Here is a 25,852-nt window from a genome sequence, read left to right as displayed (position 1 = left end):
GAATAGTAGAAATAAATGAATCAGAGAGAAAAAAAAAAAAAACTGAATTAAAAGAAATGAGGACAATCTCAGAGACCTCCAGGACACTGTTAAATGCCCCAACATTTGAATCATAGTAGTCCCAGAAGAAGAAGACAAAAAGAAAGACCATGAGAAAATACTTGAGGAGATAACAGTTGAAAACTTCCCTAAAATGGGAAGGAAATAATCACTGAAGTCCAAGAAACCCAGAGAGTCCCAAACAGGATAAACCCAGGGCGAAATACCCCAAGACAAACGCAAAGAACAAATATTAAAAGCAGCAAGGGAAAAAAAAGCAAATAACACCCAAGGGGATTCCCATAATGATAACAGCTGATCTTTCAATAGAAACTCTTCAGGCCAGGAGGGAATGGCAAGACATACTTAAAGTGATGAAAGAAAACAACGTAACAGCCCAGATTACTGTACCCAGCAAGGATCTCATTCAAATACGAAGGAGAAATTAAAAGCTTTACAGACAAGCAAAAGCTGACAGAATTTAGCACCACCAAACCAGCTTTCCAACAAATGCTAAAGGATCTCCTCTAGGCAAGAAACACAAAAAGGGTGTATAAACTTGAATGCAAAACAATAAAGTAAATGGCAACAGGATCATACTCATCAAAAATTACCTTAAACATAAATGGGTTGAATGTCCCAACCAAAAAGACCTCTATATATGTTGTCTACAAGAGACCCACCTCAAAACAGGGGACACATACAAACTGAAAATGAAGGGATGGAAAAAGATATTCCATGCAAATAGAGACCAAAAGAAAGCAGGAGTAACAATACTCATGTCTGATAAAATATACTTTAAAACAAAGGCTGTGAAAAGAGACAAAGAAGGACACTACATAATGATCAAAGGATCAATCCAAGAAGAAGATATAACAATTATAAATAAATATGCACCCAACATAGGAGCACCGCAATATGTAAGACAAATGCTAACAAGTATGAAAGGGGAAATTAACAATAACACAATAATAGTGGGAGACTTTAATACCCCACTCACAATTATGGATAGATCAACTAAACAGAAAATTAACAAGGAAACACAAACTTTAAATGATGCAATAGACCAGTTAGACCTAATTGATATCTATAGGACATTTCACCCCCAAAAATGAATTTAACCTTTTTCTCAAGCACACACGGAACCTTCTCCAGGATAGATCACATCCTGGGCCATAAATCTAGCCTTGGTAAATTCAAAAAAATTGAAATCATTCCAAGCATCTTTTCTGACCACAATGCAGTAAGATTAGATCTCAATTACAGGAGAAAAACTATTAAAATTCTAACATATGGAGGCTGAACAACACGCTGCTGAATAACCAACAAATCACAGAAGAAATAAAAAAAAGAAATCAAAATATGCATAGAAACGAATGAAAATGAAAACACAACAACCCAAAACATGTGGAACACTGTAAAAGCAGTGCTAAGGGGAAGGTTCATAGCAATACAGGCACACCTCAAGAAACAAGAAAAAAGTCAAATAAATAACCTAACTCTACACCTAAAGCAACTAGAAAAGGAAGAAATGAAGAACCCCAGGGTCAGTAGAAGGAAAGAAATGTTAAAAATTAGGGCAGAAATAATTGCAAAAGAAACAAAAGAGACCATAGCAAAAATCAACAAAGCCAAAAGCTGGTTCTTTGAAAGGATAAATAAAATTACCAAACCATTAGCCAAAGTCATCAAGAAACAAAGGGAGAAAAATCAAATCAATAAAATTAGAAACGAAAATGGAGAGATAGCAACAGACAACACAGAAATACAAAGGATCATAAGAGACTACTATCAGCAATTATATGCCAATAAAATGGACAACTTGGAAGAAATGGACAAATTCTTAGAAAAGTACAACTTTCCAAAACTGAATCAGGAAGAAATAGAAAATCTTAACAGACCCAGCACAAGCACAGAAATTGAAACTGTAATCAGAAATCTTCCAGCAAACAAAAGCCCTGAATTCTACCAAAAATTCAGAGAAGAGCTAACACCTATCCTACTCAAACTCTTCCAGAAAATTGCAGAGGAAGGTAAACTTCCAAACTCATTCTATGAGGCCACCATCACCCTAATACCAAAACCTGACAAAGATGCCACAAAAAAGAAAACTACAGGCTAATATCACTGATGAACATAGATGCAAAAATCCTTAACAAAATTCTAGCAATCAGAATCCAACAACACATTAAAAAGATCATACACCATGACCAAGTGGGCTTTATCCCAGGGATACAAGGATTCTTCAATATCCACAAATCAATCAATGTAATACACCACATTAACAAATTGAAAAATAAAAGCCATATGATTATCTCAATAGATGCAGAGAAGGCCTTTTACAAAATTCAACACCCATTTATGATAAAAACTCTCCAGAAAGCAGGAATAGAAGGAACATACCTCAACATAATAAAAGCTATCTATGACAAACCCACAGCAAACATTATCCTCAATGGTGAAAAATTGAAAGCATTTCCCCTAAAGTCAGGAACAAGACAAGGGTGCCCACTTTCACCACTACTATTCAACATAGTTTTGGAAGTTTTGGCCACAGCAATCAGAGCAGAAAAAGAAATAAAAGGAATCCAAATTGGAAAAGAAGAAGTAAAACTCTCACTGTTTGCAGATGGCATGATCCTCTGCATAGAAAACCCTAAAGACTCTATCAGAAAATTATCAGAACTAATCAATGAATATAGCAAAGTTTCAGGATATAAAATCAACACACAGAAATCCCTTGCATTCCTATACACCAATAATGAGAAAATAGAAAGAGAGCTTAAGGAAACAATTCCATTTACCATTGCAACGAAAAGAATAAAATAGTTAGGAATATATCTACCTAAAGAAACAAAAGACCTATTTATAGAAAACTATAAAATATTGTTGAAAGAAATCAAAGAGGACACTAATAGATGGAGAAATATACCATGTTCATGGATTGGAAGAATCAATATAGTGAAAATGAGTATACTACCCAAAGCAATCTAAAGATTCAATGCAATCCCTATCAAGCTACCCACGGTATTTTTCACACAGCGACAACAAATAATTTCACAATTTGTATGAAATACAAAAAATCTCAAATAGCCAAAGCAATCTTGAGAAAGAAGAATTGAACTGGAAGAATCAACCTGCCTGACTTCAGGCTCTACTACAAAGCCACAGTCATCAAGACAGTAAGGTTACTGGCACAAAGACAGAAATATAGATCAATGGAACAAAATAGAAAGCCCAGAGATAAATCCACGCACCTATGGACACCTTATCTTTGACAAAGGAGGCAAGAATATACAATGGAGAAAAGACAATCTCTTTAACAAGTGGTGCTGGGAAAACTGGTCAGCCACTTGTAAAAGAATGAAACTAGAACACTTTCTAACACCATACACAAAAATAAACTCAAAATGGATTAAAGATCTAAATGTAAGACCAGAAACTATAAAACTCCTAGAGGAGAACACAGGCAAAACACTCTCCTACATAAACCACAGAAGGATCCTCTATGACCCACCTCTCAGAATATTGGAAATAAAAGCAAAAATAAACAAATGGGACCTAGTTAAACTTAAAAGCTTCTGCACAACAAAGGAAACTATATAAGCAAGGTGAAAAGACAGCCTTCAGAATGGGAGAAAATAATAGCAAATGAAGCAACTGACAAAGAACTAATCTCAAAAATATACAAGCAACTCCTGCAACTCAATTCCAGAAAAATAAATGACCCAATCAAAAAATGGGCCAAAGAACTAAAGAGACATTTCTCCAAAGAAGACATACAGATGGCTAACAAACACATGAAAAGATGCTCAACATCACTCATTATCAGAGAAATGCAAATCAAAACCACAATGAGGTACCATTTCACGCCAGTCAGAATGGCTCTGATCCAAAAGCCTACAAGCAATAAATGCTGGAGAGGGTGTGGAAAAAAGAGAACCCTCTTACACTGTTGATGGGAATGCAAACTAGTCCAGCCATTGTGGAGAACAGTGTGGAGATTCCTTAAAAAATTGCAAATAGAACTGCCTTATGACCCAGAAATCCCACTGCTGGGCATACACACCGAGGAAACCAGAATTGAAAGAGACATGTGTACCCCAATGTTCATCACAGCACTGTTTATAATAGCCAGGACATGGAAACAACCTAGATGTCCATCAGCAGATAAATGGATAAGAAAGCTGTGGTACATACACCCAATGGAGTGTTACTCAGTCATTAAAAAGAATACATTTGAATCAGTTCTAATGAGGTGGATGAAACTGGAGCCAATTATACAGTGAAGTAAGCCAGAAAGAAAAACACCAATACAGTATACTAAGGCATATATATGGAATTTAGAAAGATGGTAACGATAATCCTGTATGCAAAACAGCAAAAGAGACACGGATGTATAGAACAGTCTTTTGGACTTTGTGGGAGAGGGAGAGGGTGGGATGATTTGGGAGAATGTCATTGAAACATGTATAATACCAAATATGAACAAATCGCCAGTCCAGGTTTGATGTATGATATAGGATGCTTGGGGCTGGTGCACTGGGATGACCTGGGGGATGGTGCGGGGAGGGAGGTAGTGGGGGGGGGGCGTTCAGGATGGGGAACACGTGTATACCCATGGCAGATTCATGTTGATGTATGGCAAAACCAATACAATATTGTAAAGTAATTAGCCTCCAATTAAAATAAATAAATAAACATGGTTTGACCAAAAAAAAAAAAAGAGTAGTCTTCAACAAATGGTACTGGGATAACTAGAAACCTCATACAAAAAAATGAAGTTATACCTCTAACTCACAACATATACAAAAATTAGCTCAAAATTGATGAAAGATCCAAACAGAAGAGCTAAAACTATAAAACACTTTGAAGAAAACAAAGATGCAGATCTTCATGATGGCAAATTTGTCAACTGTTTCTTACATATGATACAAAAACCCTGAGCAACAGCAGTAGGACAACAAAAGATAAATTGGATATCATTTAAATTAAAAACTTTTGAGCTTCAAAGACAACATCAAAAAAGTGAAAAAGCTACACACAGAATGGAAGATTGTAAATCATATATCTAATAAGGAACTGATATTGAGAATATGTAAATAACTATTACAACTCAGTCATTTTTTAAAAAGCCGATTAAAAATAAAAATATGAATAGACCGTTACCCAGAGTAGATCCATAAACAGCCAATAAGCACAGGAAAAGATGTGCTCAACATTATTAGCTATCTGAAAAATGCAATAAAAGCAACAGTGAGATACCACTTCATACCTACTAAAATGGCTGTGATCAAAAAGGCAGAAAATAACAAGCATTGGCCAGGAGGTGGAGAAACTGGAACCCTCATACTGTGCGGGGCATGTGAAATGGTTTAGCTTCTTTGGAAAGCAGCCTGATAGTTTCTTTAAAAGTTAAACATAGCATTACTATTTGACCAAGCAATGAGACTCCTGGATTGATATGCAAGAGAAATGAAAACATATGTCTACACAAAACTTTTACATGAATGTTGATAGCAGCATTATTCACAATAGTAAAAAAGTAGAAACATCCCAAATGACCATCAGCTGATGAATAGATAAATAATGTGATCTATCCACACAATGGGATATTAGCAATAGAAAGTAATGAAGTACCCGTAGATGCTGTGACACAGATGAGCCTTGACAACATTATGCTAAATAGAAGCAGCCAGTCACAAGAACTGCATATTGTATGGTTCCATTTATATAAAATGTCTTGAACAGGTAAATCTGTGGAGACAAAAATATATTATTGATTTCCAGGGGCAGTGACTGCTAATGTGTATGAGGTTTCTTGTTTGGTGCTGAACCAAAAGCTGGATGGTTTGGAATAGTAGTAATGGCTGCATAACTTCATGAATATATAACTAAAAACCACTGAATTTTACATATTAAAAGGATGGATTTTATGATGTGTTACATATCTAAAAAAACTTTTTAAAAGAATTCTGTAAGTTTCCCCATTTTGTTCAAAATGCAGTAATTGCTAAGAGAATTATTCTCAAACTGCTAATCACTACAAACATAGGTTAAAATTTGTGACAAAGACTTTTGAAGCATTGGTCTACATGTGGTGAAGAACTGTCATTTTTGAGAGAATGGGAAGACTCATCTCTCAGGCATAAGAAGATGGAACCCTAATGGACCATAGTAACTTTGTGTACCTGCGGAGGCAGTTAACTGATTCCAGACATGTAAGAGGCGGTGAAATTTGAGAGATCTTAATATTGAGGGAGCTATTGAGATGGGTGGGCATAACTACATGGGTCTTCTATGTCTTCCTTGGCCATGGTCTCGACTTCGTACGCAGAGGGTAAGACTTTCTGAGGGCCAACAGAGAATAGCTTCTGTGAGGCAGAGCAGTGAAGACAGTTTCACGGTTTGCTCTGTGCTAGGAGGGTGGAAAGGAAGGAAGATGAGGAGGAAAAATGAGATGAAGAACAGTAGATACAATTGAATATATTACATAGCAGCAATGACCATAACCACGGCAAGCTTTGATTTTTCAAGTGATCAAACAAAACCAAAAATGTATTAAATAATCATTAAGAGTTACTGACCACATTGTTGTACAGCAGAAACTAACACAATTACAAGCAATTGTGCTCCATTTTAAAAATAACTTATTGACAGAATCAATCCATAGAAAATTAAGATTAAAATGGTGGCTGTTAAATACCTATTAAGTTCCTTATCAAAAGACTCATTACCTGGGAAGAGCATTGCTGTAGAATGAGACTAACAAGGAAGGTAAAATCTAAGCATTTAATGGAATTTATTTAGTTTCACCGATTTTTTGTAGGATAATAGGTTGAGTGAGGAAGAGTTATAGGGAGAAGGAAGAGAAATTCTAAGATAACTTATATCCAATAAATTATTCTTTAGAACAGATTTCTTCCAGAAATGTGTTTTTCAACAAGATTAATTTCATTACTCCATTCATGTAGATGGAATCCTTGGTTTAGAGTCAGGCTAGGGTAAGTTATACTCAAAATACTGCTCAATTTTAAAATAAGGGATTTATGTGCATGAAGGTGTGAATCACTCTTTACCAGTTAATATCTCACCCTCCTGTCCTTTCTATTTGAGTCAAGAATACATCTGTCAATTGCAAACATTTATTCACCTATTGGATGAACAAAAAAGTCAATTGAAAATGAGCTTAGGAAAAACACAAGCCTGGTCTTATCACATTAACAAGTGATTTTTTAAATTGTTTTAACCTTGTAGTACGTGGTTAGTCATCACTATCCACACCATTAACTCAAACTAGATACTTGTTCTTTTGCCAAATAATGTCACTTTAAATGTGTGCAAATATCAATATCACAGTGAAATTTAGGACCTAAATTCTGACAAGGTGTGACCACATGCATGGTAATGAAATTTCATCTGTTCCCTTAAAATTTCTCCTAAAAGATGCTTTATTTTAGGAGAAATAGGACCGATTTAAGTTTAAAATATCCATTCAAGACAGCTATGAAAAAATAAACTCTAGTAAAAAAAATTCTAGCTCTAAGTATATATGGATTTGTTATTCACTGTAATTCACTGGCAATGTTTTCTAAGGGACTAAAACTTTTAATACATTATGTATGAGAAACCAAAGTTTCACTGTGTTGTATATTAGGTTAAACCCTTTAAAATAAATACTAGACAGTAAAATTCATCACAATATGCCTCCATTTAACATTTTCTTTTCGCTAATGTTCATTTTTTAAAGAACTGGCTTAGGGCCCAAAGAGGATCATGTAACACTGAAAAAACTCCAGACCCCTGGAAAACATTATATAGAGACATTCCAGTGTATTTAATTTTAAAAAATATATATTTCTCAAATTGTTAGCCATCTATTAGACTATGCACTCTGTGAATATACCACCATTTTAAAGTGTTGATAATATATCTTATTAGCCTTCCCATTAGCTTAGAGTTTCTGGTAAAATATTTTCCTACCACATAAGCCACTAGTCATCAACCATGTCAAACAACATATTCAGTATGGATATTGAAATTCGAAGTTGACTATATTCAATAAATAACCCAAAGATATATAATGTTAACCATATACTATTTACACATATTTAAATCAAGCTATATAATAGATAAGAATTTAAGACAAAGCATTTATATTGATCTCATATATGTAAATCTATTACCTACTATGTCTTACAAATGTATAATTTTTAACCCAGCCTTATTCAGAATGGATTTTAATTGCATTTATGTATTTAAAGGCTGGGACTAGAAATCAACCTTAAATTTATCAAATAAATTAACTTGTGCTTTATTTATTCTCTTTGATAGATACATATACATAAGATACATAATATAAATTTATCCATTTGATAATTTTAAACACAGTTCAGTGACATTAAGTACATTCACACTATTGTATAACCATCACCACTATCTATCTTCAAAAACATTTTTAACTTCCTAAACCAAAATTATGTACCTGTTAAACAAGGGCTTCTCACTATTCACTCCTGCCTGTACCAGAAAGTACATTCTACTTTCTGTCTCAATGAATTTGACTAGCCCTGACACCTTGTATAAATCCAGTCATACAAAATTTGTCGGTTTGTGGCTGGTTTATTTCACTGGTCATGCTATCTTCATGGTTCATCACTACTATAGCATGTGTTAAAAATTTCTTCCTTTTTAAGGTGGAATGATTTCCCACTGTATGCATATATTAACAGCATATTTGCATATTCATTCATCCATCAATGGACACTTGGGTTGCCTTTACCTTTTGACTATTATAAAAATGTTGCTATGAATATGGGTTTAAAAAGATCCATTTGAGCTTCTGCTTTCAATTCTTTTGGGTATATACTTGGAAATGAGATTTCTGGGTTCTTTGCAATATATATATTTATATTTTAGTTGCTCTATCATGTCCAGCTCTATAAATATACATATATTTAAAGTTTTTTGATGTGGACCATTTTTAAAGTCTTTATTGAATTTGTTACAATATTGCTTCTGTTTTATGTTTTGGTTTTTTGGCCCCGAGGCATGTGGGATATTAGCTCCCTGACCAAGGATCAAACCCACATCCACTGCTTTGGAAGATGAAGTCTCAACCACTGGACCTCCAGGAAAGTCCCCACAATGTATTTTTAATACGTTCTTAAATCTACCCATGGGCTTATGTTTTAAAGGTGGTTGTTGCCATTTTGAGGGATGCAGTGGCTCCACATCCTCCCATTAGAGTCTTCAGGGTCAACACATTTCCTTTCTACATCTCCTTGCCCTGGAGGAGTTGAGAAATTTCTTAAGATATTCAACTATTCTTGACCTATTTATACATTCTGAATATGCATGTGGCTTAAGGAGACTTAAATCTCAGGTTTTGGAGTCAAAGCTGGGAGAAATTGGAAAAAATTCTAAAATACATTGCTCACTCCCCAGCTTTGGTGTAGAGCTTCATCTTGATTCAGTGTAAGTCACTTCTACTGCAGATCTCAGAAGACAAAATTTCAGTCTTCTTCATCAGTCTCTTCCTAAATGAAATCTAACTTTGTTACTCTTCCTATTCTTCTCCTTCCCCTGTCCCTCTATTCCCTCCATTCCATCTTGAACTTCACATCCCTTCCAAAATGTACACATTGATCTTTGGAAATTGAACATCATGTCATCTCTTCTTGGAAATCCTTCCTGATGTGCCAGGATGATTCCAGTTTCCTTATCAGAAACATTAAAGGAAATATTTCCTTCTTGCGTTAGTTCATTATGACAACTCAATGTAAAAATATATGGTTACACACAATTGAAGACACATGATGAGTTCTTAATAAACATTGGTTGCTATTTCCAATGAAAACCACTTAATAGGAGATGAAAAACAGTTGCTTTATATCTTTATGTTAAAGTTTTCTGCACATAAAAATTATTATTTTACCATTTAGCCAGACCTTATTTTTGTTTTCTAATAAAATTTACTTTCTTACTTTTTAACTCACCCTAAGCTTCCTTCTCTAAATCTTCATAGAATTATCACCTACTTCAGCTGTACAGCCCTAAGGTTGGATATGATTTCCAGGTTTGAAAATGAAAAATGGCAAATATAATTAATTGGAGATGGGAAGAGGAGAGATGCTAATTTATATTAATTAACTCTTTTCCATCTTTATGATGCTTATTCTCTAGGAATCTGTTAATATTATCCTTCTTAGCTTTTTTTGAGGGTTTATAGACCCCCTTTGAAAATACAATGAAAATTATGGGCTGTTTCTCATCTCCCAAAGAACATGCATTCACAATTTTATATTAAAGTTTGGGAAATGTATGGACTCCCTTGAATGCTCCAGAAGAGTCCAGAGATCCAAGATTAACACTAGGTTATGTATCAATATAATGTAAACATAGAAAATCTCTAGTTGTTGATATTCTCTCCTAAACACACTTCAAGTTTTTGCCCCCTATATTTTATTCTGTTCTCCTGTTTCTTGTAGTCACTTCTTAACTGTTTTTCAATGGTTAGACCAAGGCTGATTTAACTAGATGCTCTAGACACTGTAAGGCAACAGAGAGAATAGGCAGGGAATTGTGGCAGTGCACAGGACAAGGCATTACCTTTCCTCACACTTGTACAAGCAGTATTAGGAAACTCCTCTTTAGGCTCAATGATAGCATTAAGAAAATGCTAACTTGCCCAGTGTATCTGAAAATTCCTAAAACAGAGGAAAAACACAGTTTCTGAATTTATGTAATATCTTAGAAAATTAACTTCAATCAGGTTTCTTTCATAAAAGAAAAAGTTTAAACTGCAGAAAACTTTGAACTAAACTGGTAGATTTAAAAAATTTTATGAGATATTAAAAAAGATTGGGTAATAAACTAATTAAAATAGACTAAATTTGGTTTATCCAAGGACTTTACACCAGTGAATGAGATTCCTTTCTAGACTGTAATATTCATATACATATGTTTACAGATAATCTGTTTCATTTGAAAGCAAAAACTAATAGCATCAAGAAGAGAGAAAACATACTTTCTCCCATGATGAACAAGGCAATTTATTTTGAAAACAAACACATTGGCTACCAAGCAGTCCTAACAATTTTATCCTAAGATGCTTTAATTTTAAACTTGGTCTGTATTAAGAGTGACTTTAACTTTGATTTGATACTAGATCATTCAAGTATGACATAAATCAAATCCCTTATGACTATACAGTGGGAGTGAGAAATAGATTTAAGGGACTAGATCTGATAGACAGAGTGCCTGATGAACTATGGATGGAAGTTCATGACATTGTACAGGAGACAGGAATCAAGACCATCCCCAAGAAAAAGAAATGCAAAGACGCCTTACAAATAGCTGTGAAAAGAAGGGAAGTGAAAAGCAAAGGAGAAAAGGAAAGATACACCCATTTGAATGCAGAGTTCCAAAGAATAGCCAGGAGAGATAAGAAAGCCTTTCTCAGTGATCAGTGCAAAGAAATAGAGGAAAACAATAGAATGAGAAAAACTAGAGATCTCTTCAAGAAAATTAGAGATACCAAGAGAAAATTTCATGCAAAGATGGGCTCGATAAAGGACAGAAATGGGAGGAACCTAACAGAAGCAGAAGATATTAAGAAGAGGTGGCAAGAATTTTGTACAGAAGAACTGTACAAAAAAGATCTTCACGACTAATATAATCCTGATGCTGTGATCACTCACCTAGAGCCAGACATCCTGGAATGTGAAGTCAAGTGGGCCTCAGGAAGCATCACTATGAACAAAACTAGTGGAGGTGATGGAATTCCGGTTGAGCTATTTCAAATCCCGAAAGATGATGCTGTGAAAGTGCTGCACTCAATATGCCAGCAAATTGGAGAACTCAGCAGTGGCCACAGGACTGGAAAAGGTCAGTTTTCATTCCAATTCCAAAGAAAGGCAATGCCAAAGAATGCTCAAACTACTGCACAATTGCACTCATCTCACACACTAGTAAAGTAATGCTTAAAATTCTCCAAGCCAGGCTTCAGCAATACGTGAACCATGGACTTCCAGACGTTCAAGCTGGTTTTAGAAAAGGCATAGGAACCAGAGATCAAGTTGCCAACATCTGCTGGATCATGGAAAAAGTAGGAGAGTTCCAGAAAAACATCTATTTCTGCTTTCTTGACTATGCCAAAGCCTTTGATTGTGTGGATCACTACAAGCTGTGGAAAATTCTGAAAGAGATAGGAATACCAGACCACCCGACCTGCCTCTTGAGAAACTTATATGCAGGTGAGGAAGCAACAGTTAGAACTGGACATGGAACAACAGGCTGGTTCCAAATAGGAAAAGGAGTACATCAAGGCTGTATATTGTCACCCTGCTTATTTAACTTCTATGCAGAGTACATCATGAGAAACGCTGGGCTGGAGGAAGCACAAGCTGGAATCAGGATTGCTGGGAGAAGTATCAATAACCTAGATATGCAGATGACACCACCCTTATGGCAGAAAGCGAAGAACTAAAGAGCCTCTTGATGAAAGTAAAAGAGGAGAGTGAAAAAGTTGGCTTAAAGCTCAACATTTAGAAAACTAAGATCACGGCATCCAGTCCCATGACTTCACGGCAAATAGATGGGGAAACAGTGGCTGACTTTATTTTTCTGGACTCCAAAATCACTGCAGATGGTGACTGCAGCCATGAAATTCAAAGACGCTTACTCCTTGGAAGAAAAGTGATGACCAACCTAGACAGCATATTGAAAAGCAGAGACATTACTTTGCCAACAAAGGTCTGTCTAGTCAAGGCTATGGTTTTTCCAGTGGTCATGTATGGATGTGAGAGTTGGACTATAAAGAAAGCTGAGCACTGAAGTATTGATGCTTTTGAACTGTGGTGTTGGAGAAGACTCTTGAGAGTCCCTTGGAATATAAGGAGATCCAAACAGTCCATCCTAAAGGAAATCAGTCCTGGATGTTTACTGGAAGGACTGATGTTGAAGCTGAAACTCCAACACTTTGGCCACCTGATGCAAAGAGCTGACTCACTTGAAAAGACCCTGATGCTGGGAAAGATTGAGGACAGGAGGAGAAGGGGACAACAGAGGATGAGATGGTTGGATGGCATCACTGACTCGATGGACATGGGTTTGGGTGGACTCCAGGAGTTGGTGATGGACAGGGAGGCCTGCCATGTGGCGGTTCATGGGGTCACAAAGAGTTGGACACATCTGAATGACTGAACTGAACTGAACTGACTGTTACGTTATATTTGATTGGCTATGCCTTATTCGTCGATACTCAGGAAGTCCTTCAAAGAAGTGCTTGTAAATGGTCAAAGCATTCTTATTGTTCTACTTGTGTAGACTCAGTAGTTGTAAATTCTGCTGTGCTGTGTATCAGCAGCAGCCAGTCAAATGCACCAATACCCCTAAGTGAAAGTGAAAGTGAAGTCACTCAATCGTGTCTGACTCTTTTCGACCCCATAGACAGTAGCCCCATAGACTCCTTGGTCAATGGGATTTTCCAGGCATGAATACTGGAGTGGGTTGCTATTTCCTTCTCCAGGGTATCTTCCCGACCCAGGGATCGAACCCAGGTCTCCCTCATTGTAAGGAATAGACATTTAGACCTGTTAAGGGACTCAAGGTATCACTGGGTAGGATTTTGACAATATGAATGAGAATGTAAGGAGACTGATTCCAGTCAAGTTGTGGAATAATTGATGAGCATAGAGGAAGGAAAAAAGAGAGTAATTGAACTGCAAATGCTGAGAGATCATCTAATTTCACCTGCTTATTCTACAAATGAATACATGAAGTAACTGATTACTCTTAGATTAGGACTTGGGACATGGTTTACAGGGAAAATTAGTCATTTGAGACTCAAGAAACCTGAATTCCAGACTTAAATTTACCATTAATATTGGGCAAGATAGTTTTTCTGTATCTCAGTTGCCACAAATGTTAAATGTGGGGATTGGGTTAGATTTCCATGATGCTAATCTTTATTGAGGTTGTTTTAATTCCCAAACTAACACTATTTCTTCTGAACATTGAATTCTAAATATTAGCATAGTAAATGGTGGTCTTTACCAACAAGTGAATCTCAGGAAGTCCTGGTTACAATTATAATTATTACTCAATTCATGCTATTATGGGACAGATAATATGATGTGCCCTTTAAAATGTTTTAGATAAGTCATACTTTTAAAAATTATTAAGCAATTTCATTTTTTTTCATTTTTAACAATAGACACAACTATTTATTTTTTAAAATATATTGAACACTTACTGAGTATCACTCACATTTCTTGGTCCTAGTGGTACAGCAGTAAGCAGTATAAAAGTGGACCCTCTCCTCAAGGATAGACAATTGAGAATATTTAAATAAAAAAAGATAATCTCAGAGGGTGATAATTTCTTGCAAAGAAATAAAAGTAATTTTTACAAAGAATTTGGGTGATGTTACTGTGGGGTGAAACGATGTTGCTGTATATTGATAGGTCATCTATAAAAGAAGAAATTTTTTTCTAAAGCACACATCATGAGAATAAATCAATTATGATAAGAAGCACAGAGATAAGAAGGTACAAAAGTCATACAGAAGGAATGAAACTGACTAGATACATGTGCTTTCTGTGGGGTGTGAGTGTAGGGTGAGAGGCATGCATTTGTGTTTTGAGTGTGTGTGTGTGTTTGGCCATGAATATTCCTTCAGGGTGAAATAAAACTTTTCTATACTCCTTACTTCCCCTTGTGTATATTGGTGAAGGACAGAAAAAGGGTAATAACTGAAGTAGATGTTCAGAAGACTTAGTGAATCTTTACGTATGCCCTGGAAACTCAGAGCTGAGTTGGAGGTTGGTTAGAGAAAAGAGGTATTATCCTGTAAAGGAGAAGAGGGTTTTTAGTCCATGTGATGTATGACTTGGAGTCAACATACATTTAAGTAGAGAAATCACCAATATGCAGAATTGTATGATTGTTACGTAAACTGTCTTAGTCTCGACAAGCTCTCAGTAAATCAGCTACACTGAAAGATAACATTTTATGAGCAGATTTGTGTGTGTGTGTTTTTGAAGGAATGAAGGAAAAAGGCTCAGTTCCATGTTTAATGCAGAGCAGAAAGGGTGGAACTAATAATATGACAGGCTCAAAATCTGTCAATTCTGGAACTTGAGGCCAGGAAAGACCATCAAAATATATATCCCCCAGAAATGCACAGAAATCCTCAGAAGACAATTGGGGTGGGTGGCTGCCATATAAGTTATAATTATTTACTTGTGCATTGATGTTCACTATCTCATCACTGTGAAAAAAATTGAGAGAGGGAGAAAAAGAGAGAGAGATTGACTACATTCTTAGAAACTATAAGCATTCATGATGCCAAAACACCCAATTAATGACAAAAAAAGGTCAAGCTAGTGTTTAGTATAAGGCTGTCAAAATAATTGGCTGATTGGATAAGTTTTTCAATTCCAATCACTAGCTCTGGTAAAACAGAGACACAGTTCAAAAATAAACATTTAAGAGCAGAAGTACATTTGCTTTATTCCAAATTCTGAGAAAAGCAAAAGCATGGTTTTAGTTTTATCAGCAAGAATCCATATGAATGACTTCTCCCATTTGCTTTGGGATTGTGGAGTTTTAAGTGGGCCAAAGTTTTGAAGTGTTGAAAGATATTATAAAGCACTTACAAGTATTCAGCTGGTCAGGCTGCTCAATTAACTGAACATTTATAAACCTCAAAATTTTGACAGAGCATGATTCATGTAGGAATGACCGTTAGACAACAGATGGCTTTATTGTAGGTATGCTTGAGAGAAAGCATACAAGGCAATGTGATTTGAAGGAAATACAAATGGAACACAGAGAGAAAGCAAACTGAATTTAGAAGCATGGACTATATATACTCTTAAGAAAGGAAATTATTGAAATATTTACCTGGTATATTTTTAATGATAGAGTATTTTTTAAATGTTTAAATGTTAATGTTTACTTAAGAATATTCAAGACATTCATTATGGAACATATGAAAAATACAACATAACTAATATCTAGGCAACTCATACTAACTCATACTAACTCATACAACATTTCTAAATTAGATGTTTCTAAAACAATGTAACAGGGCTTGGGGAGTAAGAACTAAAATGTCAACTAAAATCCTAAATCCACAGCATTTTAGCTTCTCTTTTTTTCCTACAACTATGGGCTGCTTATATTCTGAAGAGTATTTTGAAGAAGTATTACTTCAAAGTACATTTTAGAATAACATTTTACCACTAAAATATATCAAATTGTAGCTAAGAGGGGTTTATTAGTTTTCTAAAGGAGAAACAAAAGATGACACATTCATCTAAATAAAAATACTACTTTCAGGTATCTGTAGTTTTTTTTAACAAATTCAAGTTAATATTACATAGAAATTCGTTTCAGGGAAAGAAACATCACATTCTAAAGTATGCTTGTTAAAGGCCATAGAACAAATGCAAAATTTTCTTATTTTGAGCCTATTATGTACATATTATGTTGGTCCAACTCTTTTTTTTTTCCCCCTTTTCTTTCTTTCTCTCCCTCTCTCTCTCCTTCCCTTCCTCTACTTCCTTCTCTCCATCCCTTTCTCTCTCTCTCTCTTCCTAGGAGCACAAATCTACTCACATTACCGAGAAAAAAAAAATTCATGGAACAAGAAGCAAGTAAACAATTTCTCCCAGAGGAAAAAGGGAAAAACAAACAAACAAACATGCAATTTCAAATAAAACAAAACCCCTATATCATATTATAGCTACTTCTCTCCAAGGAGGAGCAGCAAACACAAGACCCCATGGATCATGTCCTGTAGTCTCAGTATGAAGAATAGATTCTGGTATCTTTACACCTTAAAATGCCTCTAGGAGAGTTGTTATTCCATGCCAGAGGGGAGGGCTACCAGTAATTTTCTTCTCCCAATCCCGCAGCTCTGAGAAGGTGAACCAGGGCCACCAGGCTCCCAGGATCAGCTCTTAGGGTGTCCAGCACCAGTATAAGAAGGGACGGAGGGGCACTCCCCACAGACCTGAATCCTTCCAGTCACTTAGACAAGCTGCCCATCTGTGGTTGAGGAGTGCTAGGAGCAATAAAGGTGGGTGGTTAGATTTTTCACCCTTACTGCTCCCATTTTCTAGAGGGACAACCAGAGTTATGAAGAACACAAGGACCTCTGACTCCACTGGGTTAGCAATAGGTGAAAATAGAACAGAGACCTCTAAATTCAGAACACATGACTTCCTCACAACTGTTGCTTACTTGTTAAAGGCATAATAAAGTAGTACCAGTGCTTATCAACTTTTCTAAAATAAATATGAGAAAGTAATGAAAAACCAGGAAAAAAGCAAAAAGGAATTAGCTTTTACTTTTCTCCCTCTGTCATTTCCTCCTGAACACTATTAAACAAGAAAGAATTTTTATAGACTAGCATACTAATTCTTGACAAATTGCTTATACAAACTGTAAATATAAACTTTAATATTGGTCCTCATTAAAACTCTGCAAAATCAGATTATTATTATTATTAATTATCCTCATTTTAGAGATAGCATGCAGTTCGAAGAAAATAACTGATCGAAATTCAAACTTCTGAGTTCCCTATGTTATAGAGTAGACTCTTGTTGATTATCCACTTTACGTATATAGCAGTGTGTACATGTTGATCCTAAACTCCCTAACTATTCTTTCTCCCCATTTCTCCCCCTAGCAACCATAAAAGTTCATTCTGTAAGCCTGTGGGTATGTTTCTGTTTTGTAGATAAGTTCACTGGTATCATTTCTTTTTACAGCCCCCATACAAGAGATGTCATATAATATTTCTCCTCAGTGTTACGTCACAGCCTGGATGGGAGGAGAGTTTAGAGAAGGAATACATGCATACATATGACTGAGTCTCTTTGCTGTCCACCTGAAACTATCATATTGCTAATCGGCTATACTCCTATATAAAATAAAAAGCAAAAAAATTCAAGCTGCTGAACAGACTATAATTAATATTTAAATACAGAATTTCTGACTCTAAATTACATTTAATTTCCTTTAATCATGTACCTATAACTCTAATCAACATAAGTGTTTTTCTAAAACATAATGCATTATTGTTAAACCTGTTATCAACTCAACAGGGACACAGACTAAAAATACAGTTCTTGAGTAGTTTTCAGAGATCTTACAAAAATATATCAATGCACTGAAGATCACTATTTACATATGCAACATACTATTTTTCAATACTCATAATTTGAATGATCCCCAAAATAAAAAAGGATCATACTTCAACATCTTAGACATTATTTATAAATTTCTTAATCCTTTTCTTTATACTTTTTTTTTCTTTTTATGATTTGAAGAATGAGAAGACCTGTTAAGAAATTTAGCTGTTACAAGACAAACTGAATTAAAAGAAGAAAAGAAATCAGGCCCCAAAGAGAGAAAGAAATATAACAATACTATTAGGCTTTAAAAAAAAATCATGTTGGTTTACTAGAGAGAAATAATGAAATACTGTACTATGTGGGTGAAAATATCATTTGTATATGTCTTCTATAAATATTATTTATACAAAAATGAGCTAAAATTACCATTGGCTAAAAATGTTGTCCATGAAAGAACTTTTAGATTAAAACCAAAAACAAATGCAACACATATTATTACTGATAGAGATATAATTAAAGTACAGAACACAGTTAATTAGCAAGCACATAATATTCCACAAATTACTTACAAGGACAAGTTAAGCCCTCTGGAGGCTTCAGCTGTCTGCTTCTATGTGAGATATTTGCTGGCACTGTATAGATTTTTTTTGCCCTTCTGCTAAATGTTCCATGACTTTCTTGGTAAGACTGAATATAAGTTATTCTTATCAAATACCAAAATTTTCATAATTATGATATTTCAGATCATGCAACTTAATTACAACTCCAAGCAGTGACACAGACTAAAATAGCCAGAGTTGTGATGATCTAAAACTACTCACAGCATGTCCCAGCCAGTACTTGGCCAGGAGCACATGTCACTTAAAAAAAGCACATAACCCTTTAGACCCAACAGTCAGTTAAAGCCTTGGTAGCAATGTTAACCATAAAAATGAAAAGACTTTTCAGTTATTTACATACAATTTTCCTCTAATTAGTGGGACCTGATTTTGATTATTTTCCCTTTCTTTTCTTGAATAAGAACAGATGGGATTAAGTTTACAGGGCAGTTACTTTGTTGCAGAAAAAGAAAAAGTAAGAGTCAGAGTGAGTGAGAAAGAGAGATTCAGAGGTAGTTTCTCTTGTCAGTTATACTCTAGGATTCTTATAGATGGGGCAAGTAAGTGCCTATCAGTTCAGCAGTCTTTAAAGAAGAACTGTGCTAGTGGTTGTGCTGATGATGTAAAACAATGAGACACTTTCAGAAGGGTCTGGCAAACAAACAATAAATATAATCAGAGTCTGGCGTTGCCAGCTACGGATGCCTGGGTGGCACAAGTGAGGTCCTCTGCTCTACCTCTGATTGTTGTGTTGCTTTCCAACTATAATAGATCTTTAGAAATATGTTGGTTTAAGCATACTATGGTCAAAAGAACATCTTAGGTTGTAAAGCAGTTTTGCAAGAATTTTGAAATATTTGAATATAACTGACTCTGGAAAAAGATAAGTACTATCTAATCTCTGGGCTTCCCTGTTGGTTCAGATGATAAAGAATCTGCCTGCAATGCGGGAGACTGGGGTTTGATCCCTTGGTCAGGAAGATTCCCTTGAAGAAGAAAACGGCTACCCACTCCAGTACAGTATTCTTGCCTGGAGAATTCCATGGATGGAGGAGTGGCGGGTAGGGAGGGCGGGGGGGCAGGGAGCGGCAAGGGTCAAGTCCATGGGGTCGCAAAGAGTCAGACATGACAGACCAATGGACACTGTAACAAATACTGTCTAATCTCTATTATCAATCTGCAGTTGGAACATCTGCATCTTTGGGACATGGTTTGGGAAAATTTTCATGAGAATGGATGCATTTCATTTTTTATCCCTGTAAAATTGGCAATAATAATACAATTTTATTTTGCTGAAATTCTGGCTTTACTTTTAGATTTGAGAATATCAAACCTCTGGAGGAAAGCCCATAGCCTTTCAAACTGCTTTAACTCCCTAATATAACTTTTAAAAGTGTCTCAGGTCATCAAACTGTCAGAAGAGGCTTGGATTCATTTCTACATTTAAGAGTCGAATTAGAAAACATACTAACTTTTAGAACTTGATTTATTTGTATTTATTAGTTAAAAATGTTAACTTGGAATTTGTGCCTGGGGATTTCCAAATGAGTAGCAGGCATATGATTATTCTACAGCAGTTTTTATACCATGCTAACAATAAGTAAAAAGAAAAAAAGGGGTTGTTATTCTAAAAGAAAACATTAAGTATTCACAGTTTTGTTTCCATTTGTCCTGACATTGTTATATAAAACAAACTATCTAAACTTTCTTAAAATCCAAATGTGTGATAAAAGAGCCTGACAGTGCTTTTAGTCTTCCTCATGTGACTCTAATTGAAGTAAGAAGCAATTTTATAAGCCAAATACAGGTAACTATCTCAAAAAATCCCCCTGAATTTCCTGTATCATGATATGAACTTAGACCCAGACCAAATCGGAAAACCCCAAACCAAAATACCCAGGTAAAGTCAGAACTCACATGGGACAGTTTCTGTTAAAATTCTGTTTTCATCGGATAGAACAAAGAATTCCTTTAATTTGGTTGCCTGGGCAGGAAAGCAGCCTTTCAAGAACACAGCATAGGGAATGGTAATGACTTTCTCTTCCTACTTTCTCATATCCTTAGATTGAGCCATTAAGAAGAAGTGTGAATACACTGTAGAAGAAAGAACTCAGTCTGAAAGTGGGCAGAGAGGGGCTTTAACTTGAAAAACTTATATCCCAGGGGATTTTCAGTGCTTTTCAATACAATAAACTCCAAGGCACCCTCAAGCTTGTATAACCTCACAAGGGGCTGCAGCTTCCAACATTGTGAAGAGTTATTCTACTGGTTCAGATAGCCTCTTCTCTCACGCTTCAGGGAGAGCTACCTGCCTTCTTTCACAAGCCTCTATCTCCTTTTTGCCATCAGCTACCTCTGGTTGGGAGAGATATTTCTCTGGTCTTGAAGCTGTCAACTAAGTAATTCTTGACTCTTCTATTCCTATAACATAAGCGGAATCAAGGAAGCACATATCATTCAATTCTAGAATCTTGGACAACTGTCATTTTACTAAAACTGTAGAATGGCTTCCTTTTAATTAGCCTCCATGATTTATTTTGTATTCCTCCAATTTAAGCCCGTGCTATATATCAGAAAGACTTTCTTAAAATGAAATATTTCCTATTTTTTCAATTTCCTTTTCTATTTTAAATCTTCATAGCTCTTCATTACCTACATCAATGAGTGATTCCAAAGACAGCATAAACTCCAAAAAATTTATAAAATACGCTTTCCCTTCAACATACTAGACTTGCTTTTTCTAAAATACCTCCTGAAGAAGGTCAATCAGAGTGGAGATCTTTTTCTTAAACCACTTCAACCTAGTTTTGCAGGGAAAAATGGAGCTAAATATTGCCAGTGAATATGAGAAGAGCCTGATTTGGGAGAGAAGGACAAAAAAGATAGAAGAATGGAAAAGCTATGAAAATGGGGAAGAAGAGAGAAGACAAGATTCCTCATCTGGGGCAGGAGTGAGAGGGATAAGACAGAATGGTCACTTACTGAACTTTCCTTTTGGGCTTGTAATCTGTGCACTTGCACTGGGTTCCACACTCAGAAGAGCCTCATTCTAGATTCAATGTTTTGCTATCCCATCTAAAATTCTTGATAATTTTATTTTTTAACTTGTGTTTTACAAGTTAAATCTAATGAGACATTTGAGCAACTTGAGAGCAGAGGGGTGCTCAGTATGTGGGTCCACTGTTCCTTTCCACCTCGTAAGCACAGACTTCAGGTGGACTTACAATGCGCAAGAGTTCACTGAGACTCTAAGTGAGTACAAGCTAAACATGTTATGTCTAGATCTGAGTGGGCAGGAGTGCTGACAGCTGCAAAGAGGCCATGCTTTCCTTTAGAACAAGAGCATGCTTCAAATTCAGAAAGAAATGATATTCTAAGAAACACAATAACCAGAGAACTCTTTGTATCTTTTCTTACTGATGTTACTTTCCTGAATTAATCAATGACTTTTGCTAGAAATAATGACATAGAAGCAAAGGAAAATGTGGGGCAATTCACAGGTCATTTTCCTTTCAGTTTTTCCTTAAGCCAAAGTCAAGACTATTGATAAGCCTGAATGTCCATCAATGGACAACTGGATAAAGAAGATGTGGTATATATATATATATATATATATATACCACATATATACTATATATATATATTTACTCAGCCATAAAAATGAATGAAATAATCCCATTTGTTGCAACATTGGTGAACGTAGAAATTATCACAAGTGAAGTAAGACAGAGAGAAACCTATATAATATGATATAACTTACATATGGAATCAAAAAAATTGATACAAATGAACTTATATAAAAATAGAAATAAACTCACAGATGTAGAAAACAAATTTATAGTTACCAAAGCGGAAAACAGAAGGAAGGATAAATTTAGAATTTCAAATTAACCAATGCAGACTAGTATATATAAAATAAATAAATAATAACTACTGTATAGCACAGGGAACCAACCATATTAATATATTATAATGACATATAGTAGAAAAGGATATATATATATGTATAACTGAGTCACTTTGCTGTACACCTCAAACATTATAAATCAACTCTACTCCAATAAAAAATAAAAGTTGTGTTTTGTGTAGTGTTTTCTCATACATTCTACCAAGAATGCATATGTGAGCTATGAAATATGAGTTGTGTAATTTTGGTGGTTCCACATCAGCCAAATGCTTCTGTGTTTGCATCTAAAAATAGCACTGTACTGTATAAATGAATAACAAACATCATATTGATAATTAAATTTTTATATTTTTACTTGTATAATTAAAATCCATTTTTTAAAGACATGAAAAATTGAGAGAAGAGAGAAGAAACAAAAAAAATTTAATTGTTAATGCACACACATTTAGCACATTTTCTTGCTTTTTGAACAAGCCCTCACCTCATTTTCACTTTGTTCCAGGCCCCACAAATTCTGTATCTGGCCCTTCCACTTCATTACTTCCAATTCCTATGTTGGATACCATAATTGAGATGAGTTTATTACTCAAACTTCAAGTAAAAAACCACTTGATAGATTCTTCTCTACCTTGTGAATGAAAGAATCAGTTCTAGGACCACCTGAGGTATGAACTGCTTACTCCCTTTCTCCCACAATTGGGATGTAGTCATAATCACGGCTGGTGGGAAGCCGAAAGAGTGGTTCAGCCCCTGAGAAAAACTCTCCTAATTTATCATCTTTTCAACAATTTTTAAAGGTAATAGATTCATGTAACAGCTGTTTGGACTATGGTGAAATTTGCCTGAGGACCACCTATGAGACACTGAATTGAAATATCAAAGTTCAGAATATGAGATAGATAGACACCAGGCTGGGCTTCATTTCTTGAGTTCAGAGATGCCAGTACTCAACTCAGTGGCCAGCACAGAGTAAATTCATTGAGGACCACCTGAGAAATAAATGCTGGGCTTCCCTTAGTCCCACAGCATGCAGCAGAGATAGCTATGAAAATCCTGTCCTCATTTAGCTGTCTTCTACTTTTTTTTCCCCTCTTACAGCAAAAATAAAGGAAAAGTAGGTAAAACAACAGAATTAATCAGAAATGATAATAAGAGGGGGAGAACTATTCTCTTCTTTTACATTTGAGGCCTGTTGCCTTGCTAAGAACCAGGAGTGATCGGTAGGTTGGCTTGAACAGAATTGCTCTGCTTGCTTGCAGGAAGGAGAGGAGAAGGGGGAAAGGGGAGGGGAAGGCAGGAGAGTGGAAAGCAGGGGACAGGAGGAACTTGCAGCTCTACAGAAGGGGAGAAGTCTTCCCAGGCAGTTCAATAAACAGAGACATTGCAGGAATGTCTAAAGGAGATGCTTCAAATGGTGCTTGTTGGTTTTATGGTGAAATTCTCTCTTACCTTCATCTTAACATGAAATCTAGTTTCTTGCTAATCCATGGAAGTGGATTTGCATATGTGAGGAAACCTGGGGCTAGGATAATGACTAAAATGGGGTGGAGACTGGGGGGCATTGGATGGAAGCTCCAAGAAGATTAGGGAACAACAGATATCAGTTTGAGTTATACCGATTTTAAAAGATTGTCTTTAGCATTTAAGAGACTAGGAAAATTAGCTAATTATCCATTTAATATTCTCTGTCTTCCTGATAACTTTTGGCTCTTCAACTAGACTTCTTTCTGGGCACAGAATCAGTTTCCCTCAATCCTTGGTCCCTCTCCAAAGGAAAGAACTAACTCCAGTGTCTCCAGTTTTACCATCTAGCATTTTGTCCAGTAAGTGGACTCCTTGGAAAGATGTTAAAAGAGAAATGTCAGTGGAGATACGTGGCAAAGGCAGAGAATATTTTTGTTATAGGGGGAAAGCCTGTTTCCCTGGCCACCCGCAATGACCTATTTCCTCTGCTCTAAGTATAGAACACCAGGGCTTTCCTCACACCTGACCCTGACATTGCCAGCTCTGGGAGACCGAATCTCCACTCTAATTTAAACTACCTGTAAACAATATGCCTCAGCCATTCTTTCAACATATTAGCTTTTTTTTTTTTTCTTAAAACATGAAGCTAATGATACATTGTTAATGTAAAATATTTGTTGCTCCCTATAAATTGCTAGGTTTAAACTTCAATTTCCATTATTATTCATAAGTAGGAAAAAAAAAAAAAGGTTTTCTTGGGCTGACTCTTGTGTTTTGGATTTTGGCACAGAGTGTCTCAGCTTTGAGAAACATTTTTCTGGACTGAGTAGCCACTAGTGGTCACTGGCCTCATGGAGATGAATCACTTTTGGCTCCAAATGGAAATCATAGCTAACCACTCTCAACCTTGTCTTATGTTGATTCATGGTACAGTGGCCTTCGCACCACGGAGGCCTCACCTGTCCCTGCGGCCTGGAGAAACCATTTGTGGTTTTGATCACGTGTGGTTCTCCTCTGCATCCAGTTTCCCCTTTCTGGTCAATCCATCACATTTTGATAAAGTTGGCTTTCTACCACACAAATTATATAGTGTTATTCCCTGCTCAGAAACCTTCCAAGGCTTCCTACTGATTTCAGGAGAGTACAAAATTAACATAGCATTCAAGGCCCTTCACAGTCAGAATTCAATCTTATTTTATACTTTGTAGCCCTGCCCCTGCCCTCCCATGTCCATCCCTGCTCCTCCTTTAAATATATTTTAAAATATCCAATAATTCTCTTTACCAGTTACTCATGGGATTAGGGGTATTCATTCACTCAGGAGCATTTTAGCATTGGCTATGAAGCCTTACTTCTGTATTCTTATATTGATATAAAGAGAAGAAATTGGTTGAATGCTACCCATTCAGCCAAATGTTTATCCAGTTCTTAACAGGAGTTTTTTGGAACATTTCTTTAAAATGCTGATTTTTTTATACCACCCCAGACCTGAATCAGAATCTTTGGAAATGGAATAAAAGAATCTGATGCTTAAGTAAGTTACTCATATCTATTTGGTGGCTCAGTGGGTAAAGAATCTGCCTTCAACGCAGGAGACACAGGAGACAGATGGGTTCACTCCCTGGGTCAGGAAGATCCCCTGGAAGAGGGCATGGCAACCCAATCCAGTATTCTTGCCTAAAAAATCCCATGGA

At 35.9% G+C, this 25,852-nt stretch overlaps 1 protein-coding gene across 4 annotated transcripts in view; it reads right to left on the bottom strand.

The window, feature by feature from the left end:
* EYA4 (EYA transcriptional coactivator and phosphatase 4) overlaps positions 1-18,992 on the bottom strand; it is a 363,823-nt gene extending 344,831 nt beyond the window's left edge. For 3 of the 4 annotated variants that reach the window (XM_069598448.1, XM_069598456.1, XM_069598461.1), the window contains exon 1: positions 18,758-18,989. The gene's annotated coding sequence lies outside the window, so the exon portion shown is untranslated. Of the gene's footprint in view, positions 1-18,757 lie in introns of all 4 variants that reach the window. The other variant, XM_069598451.1, reaches the window with a different exon arrangement.
* Positions 18,993-25,852: the final 6,860 nt, after the last annotated feature.

The sequence above is a fragment of the Ovis canadensis genome, chromosome 8 (assembly GCF_042477335.2).
Source record: "Ovis canadensis isolate MfBH-ARS-UI-01 breed Bighorn chromosome 8, ARS-UI_OviCan_v2, whole genome shotgun sequence".
NCBI classification, from domain to species: Eukaryota; Metazoa; Chordata; class Mammalia; order Artiodactyla; family Bovidae; genus Ovis; species Ovis canadensis.
Note: the sequence above shows the minus strand (reverse complement) of the source record. Positions and strands in the feature narration are given on the sequence as shown.